This window comes from Tamandua tetradactyla, chromosome 9 (assembly GCF_023851605.1).
Source record: "Tamandua tetradactyla isolate mTamTet1 chromosome 9, mTamTet1.pri, whole genome shotgun sequence".
Lineage (NCBI taxonomy): Eukaryota > Metazoa > Chordata > Mammalia > Pilosa > Myrmecophagidae > Tamandua > Tamandua tetradactyla.
This window is the reverse complement of record NC_135335.1, coordinates 40,873,736-40,890,907: the sequence shown is the minus strand read 5'-3', so window position 1 is coordinate 40,890,907 and position 17,172 is coordinate 40,873,736. Positions and strand designations below refer to the sequence as shown.

At 38.8% G+C, this 17,172-nt stretch overlaps 1 long non-coding RNA gene across 1 annotated transcript in view; it reads left to right on the top strand.

Annotated features, from left to right (window-relative positions):
* The first annotated feature begins 543 nt into the window (after positions 1 to 543).
* LOC143646070 (uncharacterized) overlaps positions 544 to 17,172 on the top strand; it is a 58,917-nt gene continuing 42,288 nt past the window's right edge. The window contains exons 1-3 of the long non-coding RNA XR_013157251.1: positions 544 to 670; positions 2,968 to 3,081; positions 15,429 to 15,539. This is a non-coding gene — a long non-coding RNA (uncharacterized LOC143646070). The remainder of the gene's footprint in view (positions 671 to 2,967; positions 3,082 to 15,428; positions 15,540 to 17,172) is intronic.

Genomic DNA, 17,172 nt, shown 5'->3' with positions numbered 1-17,172 from the left:
GCAGATGGTGAAGTCTTCTAGCTTTCTTTTCTGGCTTCTTGCTTCATGAAACTACCTCAGAGGCATTTTCCTTCTTTATCTCCAAAGGTCTCTGGCTGGTGGAATCTGTGGTTCTTTCCTCATTCTGTCATGATTCTGCTGCTCTCTCCTCGTTCTCAAAAGTGACTCTCTCCAAAATGTCTCCTCTTTTATAGGATTCCAGTAAAATAATCAAGACCCACATGGAATTGGTGGAGACACATCTCCATCTAATCAAGTTTAATACCCACAATTGATTAAGTCATAGCTCCATGGAAATAATCTGATCAAGTTTCCACCTATAGTTGCTGAATAGGGATTAGAAGAAACTGTTCTCCCACAAGATTGAGTAGGATTAAAACATGGCTTTGCTAGGGTACATAAATCCTTTCAAACCAGCACATGATCAAGTTCAATGTTGAATCCACAATCAAGGCCATTGTTGGGCCACAATCGTTTGACCCAGACAAACGTTGGGTGCCTTGACCCAAGCCCTGGTCATTTGATCTCATTCAACATCCTTAATCTCCTGGGCAGCTGCGCAGCAGCCTTAGTCTTTGTGAGACAGTGCTGACCTCAGAATCACCATCTCCTTTTCTCTTTCCTTCTCTGGAAACTGGCCAAGCCCTCATCTACCACTAAACTGTTAAAGGTTTGAAAGAAAAAAATATATTTCTTGATGTAGAATGAATGTTTATAATATATTTAAACTTTAAAAAGCAAGTGATAAAAGTACTTTTAATATATGAGTCATATATATATGTGATAGTTAATACAATATTGATTATCTGATCATTTTTAGGTGGGTGGAATGACAGGTATATTTTAAGTTTCTTCTCTGTTTGCCTGTGGATTCTTCTTAAAATGAGTATGCATTGCTTTTGTAATAAAAACAAATAATAAAAGAAATTTCATTTTGAAGCACATACACACACAGTTTTTATACTGACTATATCTACTTAACGGGCTCAAAAATAAATGTCTATATTTTTTCTCAGTTTTCTCAGACCCCACAGTTACATAAAACACTGATGTATTAGTTATAATTAGGTTAAACTGCATGTGACTTCAAATTAAGAGAAGCATAGAAGAGAAAAGGTTTTATCCTCTCCCATAGAATTTCTAGAGATCCATATGCCAGGGCCAGCTCTGCAAATTCAGAGGGACTCTTACACCTTCCAGCTCTCCACTTCACAGTTGTCCAAGATGGCAACTAGAGCTTTGATCATTTTATCCCTATTCTAGCCAGCAGGTAGGAAAAAAGGAAAAGGAACACTCTTTCCCTTTAAAGACACTTGCTTGAATTTGTACATACCACTTCTGCTTACAGCCTATCTGCAGTGGATGGGATCATATGCAAAAACAAAAGAAAAGTTCGTAATCTTAATCCTCATCCTGCGGATGTGAACTCATTGTTAACTCAGCACATAGGAAGATGCATTACCAGGTAAGGTGTGGACTCATCTGTGAAAAGGTCTTCCAAGATTCTATTTAGATGTGGCCAAATTGAATCAGGGTGGGCCTCAATCCATATTATTAGAGGGCTTATAAAGAAAAGCCAGAAAACAGAGGAGCAGAAGTCAGAAAAAGACGCAGGAGAAGACCAAGGACATCTCCATTTAATAGAGCCAGGTAACCTCAAGCCAGCACCAGAAAACTACAGACTGTGGAAAATGTATGGCCTGTCAAGATTTTGATGATAACCTTGACTTTTAGGCTTCAAAGCTCTGAGACGATAAACACTTGTGGTTTAAGCCAACCAACTGTGTGGTATTTGTCATAGCAGCCCTGGAAAACTAAGACATTATCAATCAGCTAGATCTTAGCCATATGGCCATGCCTAGTTAGAAGGGAGGTTGGGAAGTGCCTTTTTTGTAGACGTCCATATCCTCAGCTACAAGTGGGAGTTCTCGTACTTCGGGAGAAGGAAAAATGGATATGGGAGAATAACCACCTGTCTGTGCTATACATGTCATATAAAGGGCATGATCTACTTAAACTCTAATCAGTAACTCTTCCAGATAAATCACTCAAAATATGGGATCTTCCTAAACTATCTCATGGGAGATGTGGGCCTCAAAATTTTCACTAAGCTTATGCCACTGAACTAATAGTTTTTGGTGGCTTTACTTCAGAGGTTTCTAGGGCAAAAAGAGAAAGTTTAAGCTTAGAAGAATTTGTAAAATCTCTAAGCCAATCCATTGTGTAATGATTGAATACAACATACTTCTGAGAAGCTGGTCACCAAATAGTATGAGGATTAATAACTGAGAGAATATTCTGAATCTATATTCTCTGGGTCTGATTTGAGTTGTAACATCTGATATGTACCTGCTTTTCTAAACAGATGGGGTCTACTCATCACTCCACTCCAGACACACTGGCCTCCTTGTTGTTCCATGAATGTGGCAGGCAGCTCAATATTCTTGAACTGATTGTACTGTTTGGAATGCTCAGATATTTATTTGGCTCACTTGACTCACCCCTCCAGCTCCTCCAGATCACTGTTTAAATGTCACATTCATTACCACTCTATTCAAAATTGCAATTGCCTGCCTCTGCATCCAGCACAGTCTACCTTCCTCATCCTGCTCCATTTTTGTCCTTTGCATTGATTTATATCTAATTCAGTATATGTTTTGAGAATTTACTGTCTTCTAGACCCCTCCTACCCAAATAGAAGGTAAACTCCATCGGGGCAGAAATCTTTTTCTGGTTTTGACAACCCTCTATCCCTTTATCTAGAATAGAGCCTGGCACAGAACAGGTATATATATTAGATCAATTCATGAGTGAATGAACAAATCTTACATTCCAGTATCTCTGGTAGAGAGTATTGAAATAGTTTGACACATATTTTATTAAAGGAGAAATCAAATGTTCTGGAACTAAGTTAAATCTACAACTTATTAATTTTATAAATATTTCTTGAACCCTTGTCTCTGTCAGGCTTGGTGCTCTTCAATAAGAAAACAATTGTGAGCAAATCCAGATAAGACACTGCCTCACTGAAATTTCCACCTGATGGAGTAGAACATTGTGAGTCTTGTCCCCTAAACAAAGGTAAAATTGAGATTGTGTTATCACTGCAAAGGAACCCCTTCCCAAGGCATTGTTCATAATGGCCTGTATTTTATATTACTCTCCTCTTTGTTTACCTCCTAATTGTATACTTTCCCCACTCCATGGAGGTCCCATGATTGCAGGCATCTTGTCTGCCTTTTTTCCATATCCGTAGTACCTAAAATGGTGCCTACCATTAAGAAGGAACCTGATGAATATTTTTGAATGTATGAATGGGTGGAAAATGCTATGGATGGCTGGGGAAGACTTCATAAAGGCAAAGGGAAGATGTGATTGATGAGAGCCTTCAAGGCTAAGAAAGAGTTAACTGGGAAAATAAGGAGAGGCACAACATACCAAGCAAGGAACAAAATGGCATATGGTCAGGAGTATGGCTTACATGGCTTGTGGGCCAAATCCAGCCTTCCATGTGCTTTGGTGAATAAATTTTATTGGAATACAACCACACTTCTTCTGTATTATGTGTGGCTGCTCTCATACTACAGTAACAGGGCTAAGTAGGCAGCTTTGTGTAATTACATCAGAGACTATATGGACTGCAAAACCAAAAATAATACCATCAGGTCCTCGATAGCACAAGTGTGCTGACCCTTATGCAAAGACTCAATGTTGGACAAAAACATGGCAGCAGATGCTACTCAACGTGCAGCCCTCTGAGCAGCAGCAGCAGCATCTCCTGAAAAGGTGTTAGAAATACATTTATGGAGCCCTACCATAGACCTACTGAATCAGAATCTTTCAGGGTCAGGGTGGAGCAATCTGTGCTTTGACAAACTTTCCAGATGATTCTGGCTCATGCGATCCACCTTGGCAGAGGAAGAGAGAGAGAGACAAAAAGAGCAGCATGGTGAGAAGTAAGGCTGGAGAAATTGGCAGGGTCTACATGGTGCAGGCCATAAGGCTACGTTCAGGAGTTTAGCTCTTATCTTTATCTTAAGTGTAAAAGGAAGTCATTGAAAAGCATTATGATAACATGAACAGATGTGCAATTTGCTATGGTCACTCTGGCTGCAATGTGAAGGTTAGCTTGTAAGGGGCAGTAGAGAGGAAGCAGGAAGACCAGATAGGAAGTGCAGTCCCAGCGATAAAGGATGGTAATTTGAATTCTGGATAATGCAGGTGGCTGTAGTTGGAGAAGGATGTAGTAAACCAACTGAAACATCCAACCGCCCTCTTCTTGAACGTCACTTGAACTTCAGTTACCTCATCGGTAAAATGGGGATAGTAACTCACAAGTTTGTGATGAGAATTAAAAGAAAATGTATACAAAACACCCAGCACAGTCTCTAGTACAAATAGACACTTAACTGGTGGGAGTTCTCATCTTTGAATCTTTTTTGTTTAAAGAGCAAGAATGATGGATTTTGCATTCCATTTTGGCCAATGTACCATATGACAACTTGATAGACATTTCTAATTTCCTAACTGAAGTCACTTTCATCTCCAGCAATATTAGGGTCCACCTTTACAGTGAACTTTAAAATACTATCAAGAACAATGAAAAATTCATCCAAGATTTGAATCTCATTAAGGGCATCCAGTCATATGGCCATTTGCAGGGAATTCTTTTTTAAAGAACTTCTTTTCATTTATAGCCAATCCTGCTCCAAAAGGAATTGAAGATGGCTTCCAAAAATGCATATGCCACAGAAAAGTTAATTAAATTGAAGGGAAAAGAAATAAAGCAAAGGGGAAAGAAGATGATTTAGTGCCCTGAACACAGCTTAGTAAACAAACTAGGATTTTGCCACTAATTTGGCTCTGAGTTTTCTGAAGTTTAGCATGTCAAGGGAGCCACACAGTGCCACGATATTCACAGAGTTCATAAGGCTAAAGCATACCAGGCTCAAGAGAAGCCCTGAACACAGAGGTCAGAGAAAGGTGCCTCTCATGGACCCCTAGAGTGAAGACATTGAAAAATGTAAGAAACATCCTTCACTGCCTCCAGAACAGCCCTGAAGAATCACTTACAAATTGCTCTATTTTATAAAGCAAGGATTCAAGTTACCATCATCTAAACGTTGAGTGTTCTCCTCTAGGGCTGAGGAATAATACAGATTTGCCACATGCAAAGAGAACATGGAAGCCAAAATGCCAGAGAAGTTCTTGCAGCCTTGAGGTTCTCAGGCATTTTTTGGAGCCCTTGGTTTCCAGGGAGATGCCTCAGAGGCAGTGAGAGCTATAGGAGCATGGGAGAGGCCAGCAGGGCAGAGTCTTGGGCTCCACATCCCTTGCTTCAGCCAGAGAAACTCTGCTTTGAAGAAAGTTTGAAAAGCACAGTAGCCACAGTACATACAACAATTCACTAAGCGGACTTTGGAGTCATGTGGGGGCAGAGAACATGGGTTAGGATTCGAATTCGGATATTCCTCACCTGTGCGACTGTGGACAAATCACTTGACTTCTCTGTGTCTCAGTTTCTTCATCTGTCCAACAGAGATATTGATAGCACTACCTCATAGAGTTGTTGTGAAGGTTACATTATCTGATACAGATAAAGCCCTTAGCACAGTGCCTGGCACAGATTAAGGACTCAACAGATGCTCAGTGGCATAAGTTTTGGTGGTAGAAATATTAACTTCTGATTCCTGCTGCTATAAAAATACCTTGTCCACATAAGGGCCAACCAAAGAACAGTATTATGTTAGTTTGCTAGCTGCCGGAATGCAATATACCAGAACTGGAATGGCTTTTAAAAAGGGGTATTTAATAAGTCACAAGTTTACACTTCTAAGGAAGTGAAAGTGTCTAAATTAAGGGACCCATGAGGGGTTACCTCCACTCAAGAAAGGCTGATGAGTCAGGAATACCTCTGTCAGCCAGGAAGGCAAGTGTCTGGCATCTGTTGGTCCCTTGCTCCTGGGCTCCACTGCTTTCAGCCCCTGATCCTGTGGGGGTTCCTTAGTTTACTTCTCCAGGGCTAGTTTTCATCTCTTTGCTTCCCTTCGCTCTCTCCAGGTTCTGGTTTATTTAACATCTCTCATGGCAATGTCGGCTGGGCTTCAAACATCTCCAAACATCCATGATTTTGTTCTCCACATGTTAGCATCTGTGTCAGCTCTGCCATACAGTTTCTATTGATTCTGAGGCCTCTGTCATTTGTGTCAGCTCTGCTAGCTCTCCAAAATGTTGCCTCTTTTAAAGGATTCCAGTAAACTAATCAAGACCCACCTGGAATGGGTGGCATCACATCTCCATCTAATCAAAGGTCATACTCACAATTGGGTGCATCACATCTTTGTGGAGAAAATCTAATCAAATTTCCAGCCTCACAGTGCTGAATAAGGATTAAAAGAAATGGCTGCTTCCACAAGACTGAATCAGGATTAAAATGTGGCTTTTCTGGGGTTCATAATACTTTCAAACCAGCACAAGGATCTACAAGTGAAGCAACTTACCCCAAATTGCAATAGGAGAACATGCACTTGAACCCAGCTCTCCTGACTTCTTCCAGTGGCCTAGCCACAGGAAAAGGAGACTCAAAGATTGCCTTTTCTCATAGATGCACACCCCACTTTTCTCTAATAGCCTTACTGCACCCTTTTTTGTGAAATCCAGTATATGGTGATGGCAAATAGCTCTCATCTCATGTGTGGAGTCCAATTGTTAGTGACTTCATAGAAAAGGATTTCAGAATACATTTAAGAATATCAGGATAGAGTCTGAATCAATTAGCCATCTCTACCACTGAAAAGGAAAAAGGGAGTACTTGCAGATACATTACATTGCAGCAAACACCAAGCTAAAGAATAGTTTCTTGAGCATGAGGACCATATCCAACAACATTGAACTTCTCATAGCACAACTTCCCCTTCTGAACACATAGCAGGACTTTTATAAATGTTTGCAGAATGACCAGCAGATTGATTGTTTGTATGAAATATTTAATGCTCATAAAAAGCCATGGTGATGGATTCCATTGACCTTTTGCAAAACAGTAGGTAGGCAATATTACTTGAGGCTAAAAATTATGAGTATTCAATTACTTACTTTCTCAAGATCCTCCCAACACATAACAATGCCTAACTGGTTTTAGAAGGTCCACTGACTGAACAATGGAGAGGAACATTCCACTGATTTCTATTAGGAAGCTGTCCATCTGTGAAAGCCCTTTAAATCAATGTGGGACTTTTGCACAGTGGTTGACTTAAATATGTATTGCCCCCAAAGTTGAAATTGCTTATTTTTCAAATAATTTTGATGATGCAAAGAGTTATTGGGTTCCTACTTTGCCCAGACACTGTGCCAGTAGCAGTAGGGCCGAAGGGAAATGAATCAGAGTTACTGACTTCCACCAAAGCTATAAATACCAATTAATCCTTACACACTTAAGCTTGCAAATTGATAGTAATATAAGAGCAATAAAAGTGTTAATAGAATGAGTGCTGGAGTGAATGTGATGAGTGGGAAAGAAGGTAGGTGGATTTGGTGCCCACCACACACTAAAAAGCAGCTCTCTCTTATCTGGACCGGTTAACTTCTTGTTGCTCTGTCTTACATCTCTTGACATGTGGCTAAAATCATACAACTGAAGCTAAAACCCATCCGTATGTATTTAAGTCTATGCATCTGTAATTTAGAAAAATGTTTATCACTCTTTGTATAATTGTGAGATGTTCTCTCTTGAAGGGTATTTGAAAATTGGAATATAAAAATCTTTATTTTAATCAAAAGATTGAAGATTGATTACAAATGGGAACATGATACCTGATAAATCTGCCTCCTGAAATTATTTTGAACTTCAATAAGACACTGTATATGGAAATGCCTTGTAAAATATGAAGTAATAAAAATAATAGAATGGTTAAAATAATAATAATGGTAACATTATTAAAAGTGAAATTTGTATCAATGGGGCAAGAATAAATGGATAAGTTTCTTAATTTCTTTTGCAGTATTTAAGAAAATCTTGGTTAATTACCACCTGTGTCCCATGAGTACTTATTTTAAATTATAATTCAACCATACAATTAAAGCTTTCATCTGTGTGATATGGAAATGATTATAAAACATGTATATTAAGGCAAAGTTGCTTGAAAAGCCCAATTTTCCCCCCCTCCTAAACTGCTAAATCTCTAAAGTTTAAATAATTATACCTGGTTCAAAAACCACTCTTAAAAAATGCACAGTAAAACCAGATAAAAACAAGTCATTTACTTACATTAAAAATACGATGACTACATACTACGTAATAGACGGTGGTATAATGTAGTTGAATAAGAACTGATCCTGCCCTCAAAAGGCCTTCAATGTAATTGGGGAGACAAGACCTGTGAGGCATTCCTTGTGATATAATATGGGGTGTGCAATAGTAGAGAGCAACCCTAAAAAAATAAGGCTGGGAACCCAGAGGAGAGGCATCCATTCCAACCTTGGCAGAGGGAATGAAGTGGACTCAAAACCAGATGAGGCTTTCTAAAAACGGCCAACACCCAATGTAACATTTAGATGAGAGGTTAGCCAAGTGATTCTGCTCACCCTTCTCTTCTCCTTGAAATGCTTCCTCATTTGTTCGCAGGACACAACAGCCTTACTTGGTTTCCATGCTAACATCTGAGTCATTTCAGTCACTTTCTCTGGTTTCTTCTTATCAGAGCCCAGGCTTTGGATCTTTCCCTTCAGAGTAACACACTGGGTGACCTCATCTGACCTTGTGGCTTTTAGTGCTATCTATATTCTAACGGCTCCCAAATTTACATCTGCATTTTCTAAACTTAGAACTCAAAATCTGAAATAAGAAAAACACTTGAAGCAATGAAGCTATACATGAACATGACGTACTCTTTCTGCAATTTTTGAGTGCTTTTGTTTAAATGTTTTACAAACATTTGTCAACAGTCGATGAGTTTTCGTGTGCTGTAAAATATTTGGAAGCTATTTTGGAATATTTCTGATTGTTTTTATATCATTTTCAAAATACTTCAACGCATTTCAAATCAGCAAACTTAGAAAAGAAACTACTTTAATATCCAAACTGTTTGAAAAGGTGCCTCAAGACATTTTGAATTTGAAATGGGGGGAAATGTCTGAAAACAGTTGCGTAAGTCAACTCTTTTCAAACTAATCATTATGAAATTTAAATTTTGTAATCTTGGTGAAGAGGGGGAGAGAATAAATCACACATTACAAGGTCACTTAGAAAACAGCATTTCCAAACTTTTTATAAAGCAGATTGAAAAATCTCAAGGACCCTTTTGGAAGCCTTGTACTCAATAAAAATCTAAAAATGTTATTTGTCAATAGGAAGATTAGTACATAAATAAGGTATTTTAAGATGAGGTATTTAAAAATATGACCAAGCATATTCAACACAGAACATTTTGAAATAATGTGAAAATTATGATCCCATTTGGGTTTTGTTAAAGTTAAATGCATGTGTCTTTGCATATGCACACCGGAAAGAAACCTCTCCTCAACCCTGGGCTGTGGTTGTCCTAAATTGAGTAACTGGGAGGGTTAGGGGAACAGGGGGTTTTCATTTTCATTTATCCCCTTTCATACTGTCCTATGATTCTTCTAAATATGATGTTATCTAGAGGGGGTTTCTTTGGGAAAAAAAAAACTCTTTTTTTTTTTTTTTTTTTTAACATGGGCAGGCACCGGGAGTCGAACCCGGGTCCTCTGGCATGGCAGGCAAGCGTCCTTGCCTGCTGAGCCACCGTGGCCCACCAGAAAAAAAAAAAAAACTTTGATAACTATTTTAAATGTTTTAAGCATCAGAGGGTTTGAGATGCCGAGATGAATTAAGTCGGTTCTCAATTTTTGAGGAAACTGAAATATAGTAAAGTAGCTAGAAATGTGAAGGAATAATTGTCCTATAATATGATAAGCATTATATCAACAGCACAAAATTTGGGAGAGGCACAGATAATGGAATGTCTAAATCTCTCAGGACGCCATGTCAAAAGAGAAATGGGCAGGTTCTTGAAGGACACAGAGAGTTGGGCCAAGATGTTTTCAGGGCATGAGAAGCAGAGCCAGGGCATGAGAAGGGCACATTGGGGGTAATGGGTGGCAGGCTAGCTTAACTGGGGGATGGCTGGGCTCAAGACTCCTTCACGGTTATTTCTAGCAAGGCTGGGCCCAAATGGGATGAGCCTTGGAATAAAAAGGATGTAAATATGTAAGGCAGCAGGAACTATTTCAGTCCAACTTGAAAGCCCCTTTAGTCTCCTCCTAAATCCCAGGCCTTGCCTCTTATAAAACACCTCCACCATCTTCACACAAAGCCTTATTTCTAAAAGTAAAATGATGACACTTATACTTAACCTTATCAAAGTAAGAGACTCTTAAATACTAACTCCATAGATCCAGTACTTAAATTTTTCCTACTAAAGCAACATCCATGATTGTGCCTGACCTTCTCAAAGTCAGGGGAATAGATGGGCGGAGGCATTTTTGTCTCCATTCTATAGCCAAGAACACTGAGGCCAAGAAATATGCGCATTCGTTGAAAATTTGTGGCCTTTCCAGACTGGAGCTGAAGAAATTTCCAATCCAAAGAACTCCCCATGGAATTATATCATGGAAGAATGACAGTGTCTTTGAAAAAAAACAAGTATCAGAGGATAGGTACCAAGGATCTCTAGTCTCCTCTCTCAGCACTGGCTGTCAGTAGCATCTCAGAGAAAATGTTGGAAAGAGATTTTCATTTCCACATGGAATTTCCTTCTGAACAGTAACCCTCATTTCTCATTGTTGAAGTAGGTAAAAATTTGTTGCTTGTTAATCCCTGAAGAGGTCTAAATTCACAGAAACCTATCTTAGATAGGAATTAATGGCTCAAAAAATAACGAAGGAGAGAAGCTGCTGCTTTGGAAAGGCAAGGAGGATGGAAGTCACCTCGCTTTGATCAGAGGTTGACTTAGCATTGACGAGAAAGAGGGATAAATGATAGCAACTGGCATTGTTATCTATTTCCCCTTTGTGAATTCACTTTCTCAATAACTTGTGAGCATTCTGAGGACAAGACTCAGTGTCTGAAGTTAGTTTTGCCTTTCTATGATTCTATAACTCTATGATTCTCACATCTCTGATCTTTGATTTCGTTATCCTAAATGGAGGCAACAATTATAATTTGAGTAATAATTGTAAAAAAAGTCTTGGAGGTTGGGCACAATTCTGCTTTCAGCCAACTTGAAGTACCAGGGACCAGATCTACCCTCCTGTTTGAAACAACCAAAAATTGGACAGAATATATGAAGCAAAAGCTTTCAAGACACTTGACAATACGTAATGAAGAAGACTGATCCCTAAGAGATGGGAAACCAATAAGATGAGCCCTACATTTGCCTTGAAAGAATTTCCTGCCCAACAAATACCAAAAGCAAGATTTAAAAAGATCAAACTGTTTCCAAGTAAGTTAACTGCACCTAGAACAAAGCTCAAAAATATTTATATGATTATAAAAATATTCAGCACCCAAGAAGGTAAAATTCTATAATATTTGGCATCCACTGAAAAATTGCCGTATATATACATAAAGCAGAAAAATATTACCTCTAATGAGTAGAAAGATCAATCACTCAAAACCAACCTAGAGCTGACACAGACATTAGAATCAGCATACAATAACATTTAAATAATTATTTAAATTCTATTCCATATGTTCAAAAAGTTGAGTAGAGACATGAAAGATATAAAAATGAACAACAACAGAAATAAAAACAATATCTGAGATGAAAAATACACTGGTTCAGATTAATGGCAGGTTAAACTTTGCTAAGAAAATATTAGTAAATTTGAAGGCATAAAAATGGAAACTATCAAAAATGAAAGAGAGTGCACTAGTTTGAAACTGTTATGTGCCCAGAAAAGTTCTTCTAATTTAATCATGTGGGTACAGGCTTATTATGAGTGGGACCTTTTGATTATGTTGTTTCCATGGAGGTGTGACCCCAGTTATTCAAGATGGGTCTTAATCAGCTTACTGGAGTCCTTTAAGAGGAGAACATTTTGGAGAAAGCTCAGACACAGACACCTGGAGATGCTGAGAATCATTCGGAACCTGGAGAGAAGGACAGTAGACGTTGCCACATGCCTTCCCATGTGCTAGAGAAGCCCTAGACTTGATCAGTCTTTCCTGGGTAAAAGTAACCTCCTGTTGGTGGCTTAATTTGGACATTTTCACAGCCTTAGAATTCTAACTTGTAACTTAATAAATCCCCTTTATAAAGGCAAATTCACTTCTAGTATATTACATTCTGGCAGCTTCAGCAAACTGAAACTGATAGGGAGACAACTTTTTAAAGAAACAGCAGAGCATCAGTGAGATAAGTGACAACTTCAAGGGGCCTAATATATGTGTAACTAGAATCTCAACCAAGGAATTGGGGAGCAGCAGGAAAAAAATTAGAAAAATAATGACCAAAATATCTCAAAATTTGATTAAAATTAAAAATCCACAATTCCAAGAAATTCGATGAACCACATCACTAGAAACATTTGTTAAAGCTATTTCATGGCACATCATAATAAAATTGCTCAAAAATAATGAAAATGGGAAATACATAAAATTACACTCTATAGCTATGTGCAGTGTGTTGTGTCATTTATACCTCAATATAGCTGTTAAATAATAAAAATAATGACAAAAAATAGATTCAAGCAAGAATGGGCTGGGAAAAGTGAAAAGGATCAAACCATAGCTGTAGAGAGGAGTGTGGGAAGAAGGGAAAAGTCAGGTTAAACACATATTTATGAGATAGTGTAGTCTATTTTCCAAGTTTATTATTTGAAGCGAGGTAAAAGTTTTTGAAAATGATTCTTAAAACAACCTGAAATATTGCAAAATAGCAGCAAGCAAGTTTTGGTTCACATTTTGACACTTACTACGTATGTATTGGACTTCGGGTACATCAAAATTGCATTGTGCTATGAATACAGAGAATCCCAACTTCATAAATGAAATGTCTCAGCTCCTATAACTAAAAAGTTGGATAGTTCTGGCATCAGGCACAGCTAGATTCGTATCAAAATCACTACAGTCAGTCCTCTGTTTCTCTCCATCTTGGGTCTGCCTTCTGCTATTCTGGCTTCATTTGCAACCTCCACATTCTTCCCTGAAAACTACAGCACAGCTGCCCCCATTCAGCCTCCCCTCCCTAAGTCCAGTAGGTCTGTTGTTCAGATGATTCAAAGAAAGCCCCATGATTCCCTCTAACTGAACTGGCTTAGGTCACATGCTCATTTCTGATGCAATACCAATGGATAAGGTAATTGGATATATTCTGATTGGCTTTAAATCTTCATCCCATACTCCATCAATGGAGGTAAACTGGAGTTCCACACAGAGAGTAATGAAGGAGGTTGATCACCAGTTAAAAATTGTAAGTTGTCCCAGAGGTGTAAGTCTCCCTGGAAACATGGGACTTGACTCCCAGGGATGAGCCTGGCCCTGGCATCATGGGATTGACAATGCCTTCATGACCAAAAGAGGGTAAAGAAACAAAACAAAATAAAGTTTCAGTGGCTAAGAGATTTCAAACAGAGTCAAAAGATAATCTCAAAGGTTACTGTTATGCAGGCTCCAGCCAGATATTGCAAACCCTAAAGAACACCCTGGGTTCTATCTAAGACTCTATAAATGTCTTACTTAGTAAGTTTACTTTTTTTCAGAAACTTAAGGATTCCAGATTGTTCCTACACCAGATAATCCCTGAAACCCAGAGGTCTCTCTAAAAACGTCAACCAGTTCCATTCCTCTACCCCATGTCAACACCCCTTTCCAGCATGAAGAAGCTAAATGGTCATTGCCAGGATATCCCTGAAGATTGAGAGAATGATCAAATGAGAAGGAGGAGTTGTAACAGAAGTTAGGATTCGACAAATGATTATGACTACTGACTCACTATATAGATATTCCTTTTTAGTTTCTAGTGTATCAGAATAGCCAGGAAGAAATATTTGAAATTGTTGAATTATAATCCAGTAGCCTTGATCTTTGATAATGATTGTATAACTATCTAGCTTTTATCATGTACCACGTGACTGTAAAAACCGTGTGACTGACATGCCCTGTATCCAATGTATGGGTAGATGAGCGATAAAATAAAGACATGCATGAAAAAAATAATAGGTCAGGAATATGGGGAAAATACTCCATTTTAAACTTTGGAAAATAGTTATAGTACTACTTTAAAAATCTTTCATCAATTGTAACAAACATAACTACTATTTAAAATATAGTAGAATCACACACAAAAAAGTGTTATCATCAATAGTAACAAATTTTTGACACCAATCCAAGTGTTGGTGGTGGGACGGTACATGGAATCTTGTACTTTATGCACGATTGTGATGTAAACCCACAACTTCTCTAAAAACAAATTTTTAAAAAATTGGGAGTTGTTTCTACAAGGAAGTAGTTTGGATTCTGGGGAGGCAAATGCCAAATTTCTGCTACGCATATTGAGCCCAATTTCCAGCACATGATAATGTTCAGGAAACTGTATCTTCAATTTTATTTCTGGATGGAAAAGAAGCAAGTTCTATCACGTGATTGTGTACACAGAAGTTAAGAAAGTAGAAAGAGTTTTAATCAAAGTTTTCTGAAATTTTTCCTTAGATATTGGAAATATCTCATTTCCTTAGGAAATGAGGACAGACCAGATAAGAAACATTGTTCAATTAAGATACATCAGCTTTAATCTCTAAAGATAATGTTAAGGGAGGACGGGCCACAGTGGCTCAGCAGGCAGAGTTCTTGCCTGCCATGCCAGAAACCCAGGTTCGATTCCCGGTACCTGCCCATGTAAAAAGAAAAAATATAGAGTTATAGATATATAGATATCTATACATAGAGAGATAGATATAGCATTTATATATATATATATAAAATGTTAAGGGAACTAAGACTGGGGGAGAGTGGAGGGGCCATCTTCTTTCCTGGAGATGTTCCTAATCCCCTTTTCTGGTAATAAGGCCCATCCCTGTCTGCAGGGATAGCCCCATGACCCATACCTAGCCACTGAATCCACATCCCTGAACCACACTTCTTGGTTCTGGAAAGGCAAATGACCCAACCAATGCCAGTCAGAGGAAACCAAGTGCTTTTGCTGGATCTATTGGAAGGAAGTGACTCTTCCTGAAAGGGTCTCTAAGACATCAGGATGCAGGACTAGAGCTGAGGGTGACCATCCTCACCAACATTAGGGAAAGCTTGTTTCAGAAGAAATGAACACACAGGAAGGTAAATTTCAGAGAGAAAGCAAAAGATTTCCCAGTGACCATGTTTGAGCCTCTGGATCCAGCCAAACATGAATGTAGAAGTGTCCCTAGATATTCCAGGTATTTGAGCCAATAAATTCTTCTTTTCTGCTTGTCAGGCTTAGAGCCATCTGAAACCAGAAGCCTGCAGAGAAGGACAGCAAATGTTGCCGTGAGCCTTCCCAGGCAACAGAGAAACCCTGGATGTGATCAGCCTTTCTTGAGCAAAGGTATCCTCTTCTTGGTGCCTTAATTTGAACATTTCCACCGTCTTAGAATTGTAACTTGTAACTTAATAAATCCCCTTTATAAAAGCCAATCACGTCTACTTTATTGCATTCCAGCAGCTTCAGCAAACTGAAACACGTGTCAAGTCCCACCCTTCTCTGGGCTCCATGGTGCCATCTTCAAGAAAGGTTTAGGGCCAGCTCACATTAATAACAATACTGTTAGTGGACCCCTTTTTTCCTAAGTGCTTATGTGGTGCTGGACACTCAGCAGGGTGGATTGGACTGCTTTACTCTGTTCAAATCTTGGATCCACAACTTTCTCATGCTTGACCTTTGGCCAGTTACTCAAAGTTCTCAGTTTCCTCATCTGTTAAATGGGGATAGTAATAATACCTACTTCAGAGTTGGCCTAGGACTCAGAGAATATAGATTTAGATTTTGCTGATTTTGTCTTTACTACTCTTGCCTTAATCATCTTATCTCCTGGCACCTTAATTTTGGACTTCTTCTGCCCTCAGAACTTTGGGCTAACAAATTCCTTTTGTTTGAGTCAACCCCTCATTGTGTGGTCTTCGTCATAGAGTCTGGCAAATTAAGACACCCAGGATTCTCTGACTGACCTTGCTCAGCCCCAGAGACTAAGAATTAAACTGTGATCAAAGACCACTAAGTATCTGTTCTGGTTTGCTAGCTGCCAGAATGCAACACACCAGAGACAGATTGGCTTTTAATAAAAGGGGATTTATTTCATTAGCTCTTCAGAGGAAAGGCAGCTAACTTTCAACTGAGGTTCCTTCTCTCCAGGCCTCTGGGTTCCAACAACTTTCCCCAGGGTGAGTTCTTTCTGCATCTCCGAAGGCCCGGGCTGAGCTGTGAGTGCTGAGATGAGGTATGCTGAGCTGCTCGGGCTGTGCTCCATTGAGCTCTCTCATTTAAGCACCAGCCAATTAACTCAAACATCATTCACCGCAGCAGGCACGCCTCCTAGCTGACTGCAGATGTAATGAGTAATAGGTGAGGTTCACGTACCATTGGCTCATGTCTGCAGCAACAAAACTAGGTGCCTTCACCTGGCCAAGTTGACAACTGAATCTAACTACCATAGTATCATATAGCTTCTCCAAGCCAGAAATCATTTCAAGCTACAATTTCTGGAAACGGGTTACTAGTATTTTTCAAACCCTGACAAAACAAGTTGTCTTAGAGACTGGGAATGCCAACCAATTACCTATAGCTGAAAGGCAAGCAAATAAACATCCAAGATATGATATTCTTTTCTTAAAAAAAAAAAAAGGGAAATGCTCCCTCAGCAGGAGACAAATGCAGCAAAATAGCTATTAGTATTGTTCCCTGAAGAAGAATGAGCTAGTGTAAAACTGAGAAGGACAACAGCCCTGCATCTTTCTCTGTCTTCATAAAATACAGCTTTCCTTAAAACTGATGTGATTATTTGTGAAGCCAAAGTTTCTCTCTTTTTCTTCCTTTGATAGCTGTGTGCCTTAATGTGCTTTAAACGTGTAATAAAAATATAATGAAAAACATACATTTATTCAACGAGGTCACTACAACATATGCTATGAAGCTCAAATCCTATAAAGTTGAATTTTACAGCATTTCGTAAACCTGTTCCTTC